General features: G+C 38.0%; 1 protein-coding gene across 3 annotated transcripts in view; it reads left to right on the top strand.

Moving 5' to 3' along the window:
* The first annotated feature begins 610 nt into the window (after window positions 1–610).
* il1rapl1a (interleukin 1 receptor accessory protein-like 1a) overlaps window positions 611–10,621 on the top strand; it is a 105,873-nt gene continuing 95,862 nt past the window's right edge. Inside the window, exon 1 of one of the 3 annotated variants that reach the window (XM_077216502.1) lies at window positions 611–1,055. The gene's annotated coding sequence lies outside the window, so the exon portion shown is untranslated. The remainder of the gene's footprint in view (window positions 1,056–10,621) is intronic. The other 2 variants (XM_077216501.1, XM_077216503.1) reach the window with 2 other exon arrangements.

The raw sequence follows: 10,621 nt of genomic DNA, 5'->3' as shown, positions 1-10,621 counted from the left end.
TTTTCTGACCTGTTCATGTGTGTGACACGGCATACATACAACACTGGTACATGCACACTTTGGTCAGAGTGGAATAAATGCAATAAACATGCCTGTGTACTGCACATTTAACTGTGATTATAATTATAACCATAATCACATTTACGTAATTACAGTATTCTCTTACATGAGCTCCAGCTTAAACACAATATTGCTTTAATGCCATGATAAGTTGAGGGTAATAGTGATCATTATAGATATTATTATAAGAGGGCAATATTTTCAGTGAATAACGGCTTAAGTATCCTTCGCACAAAACTATAATATGACTTCAGAAGACTTATAATGCAAGAGTCATATGGGCTATTTTTATTGAACTTATGGTGCTTTTGGTCAGCTGTTTTGTCAGATGAAAATTCACGGGTCGAATATACGACATGCTTTCATTGTGCCAGAAGAAAGAAGTAAAAATTCTGCCTTTTGTTTTCCGCAGTAGAAAGTAAGTCATGAAGTTTTGGAGCGACACGAGGGTAAGTAAATGATGACAGAATGTTTATTTTTAGGGGTGAGCTATTCCTTTAACTGAAGATGTTCCTAAATACATACAGGCAGCCCACCACAGTCGTTGCGCACGCATGCTTGGTTTGGAGGCGGACGTTAGGACCATGGAGAGGTCTCCCACAGCAGCGGGAGCACACAGCGCGTCTTGAAGAGGAAACCCCCACAGGAGCTCGCGCTGCCGGATACCTGAGACATCTCAAATCATCCCTCTGACCGACAAGCGCCACGGAATGCGCAAGAGTGACCGACTGTCCGCTGGACGAGGGCGCGCGGTCATGGGTCCCTCTTCCGCACATTTGAGTTCTTAATGCATTATGAAGTCATAGAGACCCCTGGAAATCCTGAAAAATTCTCCTTAAGGCAGCGTCTATATTGGAATAAACTATCAGCTGGTGAATTTCTCTGTTCGGATGGATGATTTGGTCAGATTCCTCATTCATCGTGATGCGCGTTCATTCCGTTTACAAGTGTCTTATTGACTGACCGCGGATCAATTTTTTGGACGTTGGCTGACGGTAAGCTCGCGCTCTGTTTTAGTTACCCATGCGAAGTTTGAAGTGGAGAGGTTTCATGGTGATGCGGGGGTGGCTAGTTGATTTGCTCCGGCTCGTGGAGATGCCTATGTAATCGAACCTTTAGAAAAATTCGGAATCATGTAAATGTGGAGTTTGACGCTTAAATAATAAGTCAATTTCATTGATGTTAAATTGCAGAATGAAACCTGTCAACACGTCCGAATCATATTTTGACTTAATTAAAAAAAATTAATGGAAAATAATGTTTTGTGAAAGACAGTAAGCCGTGTTTTGCATCATTAGGATGTGATTGTGACGATATTTCACGACTGTTAAGCATTCATTCAATCCCCCCCCCCTCCTCCTCCCTTATTAGTATAATTGTGAAAACATGATTATGTAGCCTATATAGCTGTAATTATATAAAAGTAAAGTAGTTTTTGCTGCTCTGCTTTTAATTTACTTATTTTTCTAAATCAATGGCTGGAGAGGATGTTTCTTATTAGTCTACTGTATTACAGTAAAGCGACTCCATTAAGAATCTTCATTGAGATTAATGACAATTACAAACAAATTTAAGTAAAACATTCGAATTGAGGGCAGAAATATGCTACACTGACATGAAAATAATGGCACAAAAAACATTTTAATTGTTCTACAAGTTCTAGCTACTTTCTCTAGGGTAAAATATAACCTGCACATTTGTTCTTCGCATTTACCCATAACGTTACATAAAGCAGAATTTCAGGTGGGAATTAATTAAAATCTCAATGTAAGCCGCGGTCTTTTCATATACGCGCCTAAAAGACGACATTTTAATATGTGTTTTCATTAGCTACTGACTAAACTAAGGTTTAACATTTTATTCCAGTTGTGCGGCTTGTGGCAAACCACTGTTTCATACACGCATGTAGATAAATAGCCTAATCTCGTTTTAGTTTGGATTGACTCGAAATAAATGCAGAAAACGCAACGTGATGTGCGGCAGCGTTTGAGATGGCTTGTTAAAAGGCGGTGTTTGCGGGAGTATTTGCACCCTTCTGCGATTGTACGGACTGAACACACGCACACACTCACTCTCTCTCACACACTGCAGTGGCGTCTGATCACAGTCTGCAAGAAAGTGAGCGAGAGAGCGTGCGCATGAGAATCTGTGCCGACACCGGCACACATCTCGTGGGCTTTTCACACTTGAAACTGTAAACCCAGGGTCATTTTTATTCCTGGGTTAACTTAATCCCTGCTGGGTTACATTGTTTACGGTTTTCCACAGCTCAATCACTGCCCTGGGTTAATATTTAGCTCATGGTGGTTACGTGGTTTCACACTTTTATGAGGTCAATAACATGAAATGGACGAATAGGCCTAGGACTACTGCACGCGACCTGTCGTGTATGAACTTTTCTGACCAATTAAACATTAGTCTCTTCCTCACCCTGGTTAACGTGTTAGAGTCACTGTTTTAAACATTTTCAACAATTCCCTTTTACACGCTGAAACAAAGCGTGAGAGTTTGTGACATTAATATTTAATGAGGCAAGCAATTGTTTATCTTATGATTGGTTGACTTCTGTTAAACTCGCCGGAGAGGTCTAATACCGCATTATTGTGCTTCCCATGCTTGAAATTTGTAACCCAGGGTACATCTTAACATTGGGTAACTTAATCCGGGGTTATTTCACCCTGCACATTTGTAAACGACGAGTTATCGTATTTGCATATTTATGAAATTGATTGGACAAACACACCTACTCCGTATTGGTTTCTGCTTGTATAAATGTGTAAATGTCGCCACGTAGATTCGGCTCTGGTTGTCTTAATCCTTATAAAACAGCAATAACGATACTTTAATGTTCTTATTTCCTGTTAACGTGTTTTGTCACAGTTTTTCATTAGCCTCTCTGAGGGGGGACATAACGTGAAAGTTTGTGTGACACAAAGCTCATGAATACTTAATGAGATAAGCTCTGTTAGTTTATAATTAGTTCTCTGTTGCTAAACAACTCGCTGTAATATTTCTTCTTCATTTCTCACTGTATACCAGTTTATTATGTGTTAGCACTGCAAAAGCCTAAAGCAAGGCTTCATAACCCAGGGTTAAAAGCCTTGCTAACCCTCTTTGGAAATAAGTGTGAAAGTTAATACTCAATCCAGGGTTAAAAGTGGCCTTAACCCAGTTAAGCATAGCGTGAAAACCCTTTTGGCTGGCCTAGTGTTGCTGTTGCAATCCAAGAGTCATGTGAGAACACACCCAAGGCGTGTGCATTATGCTCGTCATGGATGCATATTCATAAACTCACATTGGCCTCTTTTACCTCGTGCAGCCGGAAAAATTCTCAATCGAACATGTTGACTTCCTCGGTTTGATGCATTATCAGAATAAACAAGCCAATCTCCTAATGCTAATGATTAGTTTAGGTTATTTTTGCAAATGTGTGCCTAGAATACACAGATGAAATGCTAGGGAAAATTGTCGTTGACAGCACCATTGACTCCTCTTAAAGGAACTGTCACTCAGGTTTCAATGTGGCATGGGGCACAGCCCGGGTTTATTGTGTCAGTATGTGTGGTTATAAAGAATGCATATAGTCCCATGGTGGAGCTCTTATTGCCTAGGGTGAGTTTGAAGATGGACCCACACACACTTCCCTACTTAGGTTTCCAAAGAGATCTGGCTATAGAGCATGCCATCACCAGCGGCGTTTGGATGGCCTATTAATAAACAAGGCATGTTCTGTCATGGGCTTATACTGAATGGCCAGGGGCATCGGTCAGCCACTTGTCGATAAAATCTGTGAAGAAGAATCTGCACAAGAACCAATATGTTAAAATGCACTTTGATGTGATTTGGCCATTTGACTGTGAGTGGTGCTGAAAGAACAGCTCCCTCTTTCAATAAACTACAACACATCTGTCAGAAGCTTTTCTGCCTTGATACATCAGCAGGTCAACTCGCATGTCACTAAAATTACAAAAACACTGACTGATGCCCCTGATCTGTGGGAAGCTAAAAGTCACGTCTGTGGCATTCTGATAAAACCATGCATATGTCATTTTTAAGCATGCGTCGCTGAACGCACTCAAATTGAACTCTGTATTTCATTTCTGAAACTGTTGCGCTTTTAAATGCAATTAAGATTGGAGAATGTTTGCAGTGCCAATCGTTGCCATTAAATGGCTAAAAATCTTTGATGGGGTTAACTTTGGAAGTTCATAGGTTTCCTTTGTGCGTGTGAGTGTTTACATGTATGAAATATAGTTGTATTGTTTTCCCAGCGAATAAAACACACTCTTGAGACCCCCCTTCCAGTTTCTTAGGGACCACTTTACTGGGCACAATATCAATAAGAAGCCTCTCGCTATCTCTCTCTGTGTGTATGTGTGCATAATGAGGAGAGTATGCTGTGGGAAAGCCCTCATTATAAAACAGTTTGAGCTCTCAGGCCATTAAAGTCAAGCACAGCGAGTGAGGAAGCAAGTAAAGGATACTCAGGTGGATTGCTAGATGATTGAAACAATAAGCTAATTCTACATTGTCTTGTCGGTAATGGCTTCTATTGGAATTTTTTTGGGTCTTGGGCTCTTGTCAGCTCTTGTTCTGGTGATGTTTTTTGACCTGCTGTCCATGCTGATTCATCGGGTCTCAAAAGAATAGCAATCGATTAGTAATACGAGAAGAGAATGCATTGATTTGGGTTGATGAGAAGTTGTTGGTTTTTCGGGATTCCCATCGTGGTTTCCTGACCTTGATGGTGTGCTTTCCATTTGGAGTGCACCTGTGGAGGTGATGCGTCACGCATCAGAGCTTTCGCATCCCATATTTACATAACTCATGTAGGGAATTTCAATTTGAAGGACGTACAAATGACACGTGCACACAAATAAATAAGTACAATGAGTTCATTTATTTGTATATTTGTGTGCACAGAATATGCAATTCGACTCACATTTATGCAAGCACACAAGCTCATTTACTGCTGGTTTCCCTGTTGCTGATGAAGTCTGACATGTAATCTTTCCTTGTTTCTTTTTTTTCTCTTGCTCTCTCCCTCTCTATTACTGTCACTTTCTCTCTCCCTTAGGACTGTCAAACTGTCAGAATCCTCACTGATTCCCTCAGAATAGTACTGAAACCTGCAGTGTGTGAATCCCTATGAGTGTGTGTTTGTGTAGACCCAATTTAGTCTCATATTATATGATGGCAACAGGGTGTTTGCAGTACAACGAGAGTATTCAGCTTTTACAGCACTTCCTACACTGATTTTACTCATAAAATAGCTCTAGATTTTCATTTATTCATTATTGATTTCAAACAGACAGTAAAATTCAACACCTGATGTTCATGGCTTCAAAGTTTCTCGATTTTATTCATATGACTTACAGTGGCCGCAATTTGAGAGAAGCCTCATTTTTGCTTCTCTCTCGCCATTTAACCTTGAAGTATAAGCTCATGACAAATGCAATGGATTCTAGGACTGACAACCTTTGATGGAATTGAGAATCTGCCTCAATTTTCAGTTCTCTCCTTGTAAATGAGATGGTGCAGTCATTTATGTTGGCGAAAGTGAGTCAGGAACCTAGTCATCAGTTAGAAAAGTAGTCCCATAATGCCAGTCACGGTAATTCTGAAAGCATTGGTCAGGCAGTCAAGATTTGGAATGAGCTAGAATACTAATTTCCCAGAGGAAAACAGGGAAAAAGACACATTTAAACACTGTACAGTGGGGTTCTGAAGTCTTAGACCACTACTGATAATTCAATGCAAAACTTTTCATTTCAAATAATCTTAGAATAGCATTTTGATGGAAAATTTTAATTGAAAAATTAATGACATGCAGAATGGCTTAGTGTTTGGTTTGTCCTCCTTTTGCTTTAATGGCACTTGAGCTGGCATGAACTCCACAAGATTGTGTAAAACCTGCTGATCATGTTCTCCAGCATGATTTGAGAATGATCCAAAGTACATCTTGTGCTTGAATGCAAGAACATTTTACTTTTTCTAGAAAAGAATTCACATGGTCAATTTGACAAATTTGCTCATTAGCGACCTAGAAATAGTGCAGAATCTTACATTTAGCCTATTATTCAACCTTTTAAAAATCATAGTTTTCCAATGTGGTCTCAGACCCCTCAGTGTATATATATATATATATATATATATATATATATATATATATATAAAGTAAATCAATGACAGTCATCAATATTATTCATTGTTTTGATAGGTTGTACTGTAATTGCAGTAACTTTTGAACAAGGCAATTGTAGGAAGTTGCATATGATATGATACATTAAACTCAACCACAGTCTATTATGAATAGGTAACATCTTGTAGCTACATTGATTCAAATATGTCCTCCTGTAACAGAAATCATTCCAGTACGTTGTAGCCTATACAGCTAATTAAAATCACGGGAGTAGGGTATGATTTGGAGTTGCGTTATTATGCTTAGATTTGATTGGGGATTGGGAATTGTGTTAAAAATGTAACGTACTGTTATAGGCCTTTTGAAATTGAATTGGTTTGAGCACTGGAGTATCATTTGGTGAGTAATGCCTCTGACAATGATCTGTACATTCTAGTATCATTTTTAAAAGTGTACTGCTCAACATTATTGGATTTTCTGCCCTTGTGAGGCTTTCCTGTTAATGATACCCTAAATGATTTTAGAAGTAATTGTCTCCTTTTCCCTTTAAATTCCATTGTTTTCACATGAGGTACATTTAAATAGGCTTTATGAGCATCACTATATTATAACATTTATCAGCACAGAAACAGTTTTTTTTAGAACTCTGGAAACTTAATGAAAAATAACTGAAAACTTTGTTATTTTTCATTCAATCTAAAACTTCATCTCAGATGAAGGAAAATAAAAACCAGACAAGTGAGACCATTGTTAACATACTGTAATAGTACAGTGATTTAGTATTAAAATGGATGACATAACTCAGATAATCTGGACGGAATTTGATGTGAAAGTTTGAGTTTGTATTGAAATCTCTGATGTTTCATTCCAATAACTCAGCAGATTGGAGCGCTGTTTGAGACGCTGTTGAATGCCTCTTCTGAAACTCAAGAGGGAATACTAGTGAGATTACCAGGGTCTTTTTCAGCAGACAAGTCTGAGAAGTAGGAGTCTGAAACTGTTGCGCCAATAGTATTCTCAATTGTAACAAACAGTAAACCAGAATGTATTGATTTAAACTGATGATTAACATACAAATTGCAATGGCCCCATTCCTCACTTCTAAAGGAGAACATTTTTGTTACAAAAACTAAAAAAAAAAATTGTGACACAACTTGTCTCAGTCCTTTTTTGTTTATGTGGACAAGTGATCAGAAACAGTCCAGTGAACAATTGTGCTATATCTATGAAACATCAGTACCCCCCCCCCCCCCCTTCATTTGTAAATAAAAATAAAAAATTAAACATAAGCCTACATAATTAAATGCACAAATAACATGTTTAGGTCACAGCATCTGTTTTTAAATAAATTCAGTTGTTGTTTATTTGGTATCATTACTGTTAAAGCTTTTTCTAGCCTACTCTATTAGAATGTTAACATTCTTATATACCATTCTTTGATATAGTTCTAACCACTTAGCATTCAGAAATAAAGCAGTGGCTCGCCGGAGCCAGAATATAAAAATACTGTTTCTGCTCTGAAATGAAAAACAATGTTTCTAATCCCTGGCTTGTACATGTTGTGTATTTTTTTATAGTATCATCCATGTTGTGAACTAATATTCATGCACATGTGTATATAGTTTTTCATGCATTGGAAGATAGTTTGACTCTTGCATAAATAGCTAATTTGACTAATTTATCCATTCATGATGTGCCAGTGGCAGGTTTCCCAGTCATGGAAATCCACAGAATTGGAAATTAGTGATTTCCAGGCCTGGAAATCTCATGGAAGTCAATTCAAACTCAAACGTCGTAGAAAATAATATAGTGAGTATAAAAATCATTCTATAAATATCATTATATTCTTGTGTAGCCAACGTGAGAGTCTTCGTCAACGGCCTTCAAATCTCACAATGCTTTTGCTCAAATAAGTAGAATCGGCAATGTTTTTCAAGCATCAAAAACAAGTGGAATAGTCAGAAGAAATGTGAGCCCTGCAGACATCTAAACCTTTCATCATGTAAAGTCATGTCAGATGTAATTCGAATTGAAAACCACAAGTTTCCTGCACATAGCTCTTTTCTTCTCTCCCATTGCTATCCATTATCTTTGCTAGCCCTTTGACCACCTATTATCTTTTCTTTCTTTTTTTTACTCCTGACTGAGAACGAGTGTGTCTGGTAAGGGGATTAGTGGTGCTGTGTCTGGAGGTGGTGTCGGAGAGCAGTAATACTCAATAATTAATCACCATCAGCAGGGCAGAGCATGGAAGAGTACTCAGGGGTCCCTTGTTAGCCGGGGCCGATCAGTGAAGTGTGAACAGTCTGCAAGCTGCTTTAACACACACACACACACACACACACACACACACACACACACACACACACACACACATGATCAATATTCTGAATTTCATTTCATGTTAAGGGCACAGAAAGACTGTTACATGTGTGTGACTTTTTCATGACTGTGATGTATGGTCAAGATAGAGCACCTGTAGTCAAGGTTGCATGTACACTAACAAGTCCATGTCATAAAAAAAAATCTTTCGGGAGTCTATATTTGAGTCTATATTTATTGTTTCTCATTTCCTGCTTTTGCACTCACTCACTCTTTCTCACACACACACACACACACACACACACACACACTTGATGCCCCTGAGCATGTTCGAATTCTACTCTGATATTTGCCTGGCACGAGAAAGCTGGAACTGCCACAATAAATAATGGAGTCCACAAAGACTAATGTGGTCTTTGTCCTTTTTTTCCCCCTATTACAAACACAAGCCCACACCTACAGTAACACAATTACACAAATGCATACATGAACTGTCATATATGTAATGTCTGAATATAGATGTGGTTCAGGTTGTCCTTGAATCATTTGTTCTACTGTCTCGCAAGTGTGTGTGTGTGTGTGTGTGTGTGTGTGTGTGTGTGTGTGTGTGTGTGTGTGTGTGTGTGTGTGTGTGTGTGTGTGTGTGTGTGTGTGTGTGTGTGTGTGTGCGTGCGTGCGCGCGCGCATAACGCAGCACTCTTCCTCCAGGGGCACTGTTATATTTACCGCATGGTAAATGTGTTGACTGTCAGGCCTAGAGATGTGGAGAGTTTAAATTGGATTAAATCATAAAATCAACACATCAATCATTCACAGCTGGGCCCACCGCCACACGCCTGTCCTGTGAGCGACCGTACATGTGTATGTGGATATTAGGTCCAATGAGGAAGACCTTCTATGTTGCCTCTAACTGGACGGTGATTGAATTGCCAATTGTGACTGGAAAAAAAGCACTGCTCATATGGACTGATTTGATCTTAAAATTGTCCAGTCTAGAAAATGATTATGTGACCATGATGATTAACAGGTGTATGAATGCTGGTGATTAGTGTTATTTTCTAAGTCAAGCATCTCTAGTCATTTTTTAAAAAGCCATAACCCTAAGGCTTAAAATATGACATAACTCATCCCACACTGTTTGTTTGTACCTCAAATCATGTGGCTTTTTGAAAAAAGATATGCTGTTACATTTCTAAGCAACCAAACTTGAAATATATATAGGCAAAATAGCAAGTTACACCAATTAATTATTTTATATAATACATAATAAATACAATTCCTATATAATTTGCTTATTATTTTCTTATTTCTTTTTTGTGCTGGGTGAACAAAATCTTGCTAAATCTATATACTTAGATTTTGTGGTTGATTAACTTCCCACATCCCAATATGTCTCATAGCAACGACCTGGCAACCACTCACAACAACCTAACCTTTTTTCGGGCTCTTTCTTTTTTAAAGATCTTAGACCTTATGTTTAGGGATGAGGATGATGGGTGGACTTTATTTTTCTAAAAATCTTACATTTTCACATACACAATCGACACCTTGTAAACTATTTACATTATCCCATGGGATTGGGTTGGTCATTTTTATTTTATATATTTTAAAGGAATAGTTAGTCATTTACATTCTTTATTTAATACGGGTTGCTCTTTTCCATTAAATTATAACCTTACTATTAAATTTTGCTGGAACGTTTAAGCTTTAAAATTGATAAAGCATCATAAAAATATCAAAAAATATCCCATAAAATCAGCCCATATGTACTATATTCAAAATCATACAATAACTTAAATGAAATTTAAGTCAAGGTTCACTGATTATTTTCTTCTGTGATTGATTCATTAAATGAATCACAGCGAGTTGAACTCAAAAAACATATCAGTCGGATTTGTGAATGAACTATTCAGATTGATTTTTTTTAACTGGATCAAACAATTCATTGAAAAGAACAATTCATTCATGATTTAGACATCGCTACTTTTCTCATGAACACGCCAAAGGCCGGATGTCAAGATTTTCAGTGAATAATTGCCAAAATGTGTCTGTTCCAAACTAGTCCTATAAAACTTACCCTTTGTTCCACAGAGGAAA

The sequence above is a fragment of the Siphateles boraxobius genome, unplaced genomic scaffold (assembly GCF_051911475.1).
Source record: "Siphateles boraxobius isolate OS27281-9 unplaced genomic scaffold, OSU_SipBor_1 7, whole genome shotgun sequence".
Taxonomy (NCBI): Eukaryota; Metazoa; Chordata; class Actinopteri; order Cypriniformes; family Leuciscidae; genus Siphateles; species Siphateles boraxobius.
The sequence above is the reverse complement of the archived record's forward strand: the minus strand, read 5'-3'. Positions and strand labels throughout refer to the sequence as shown.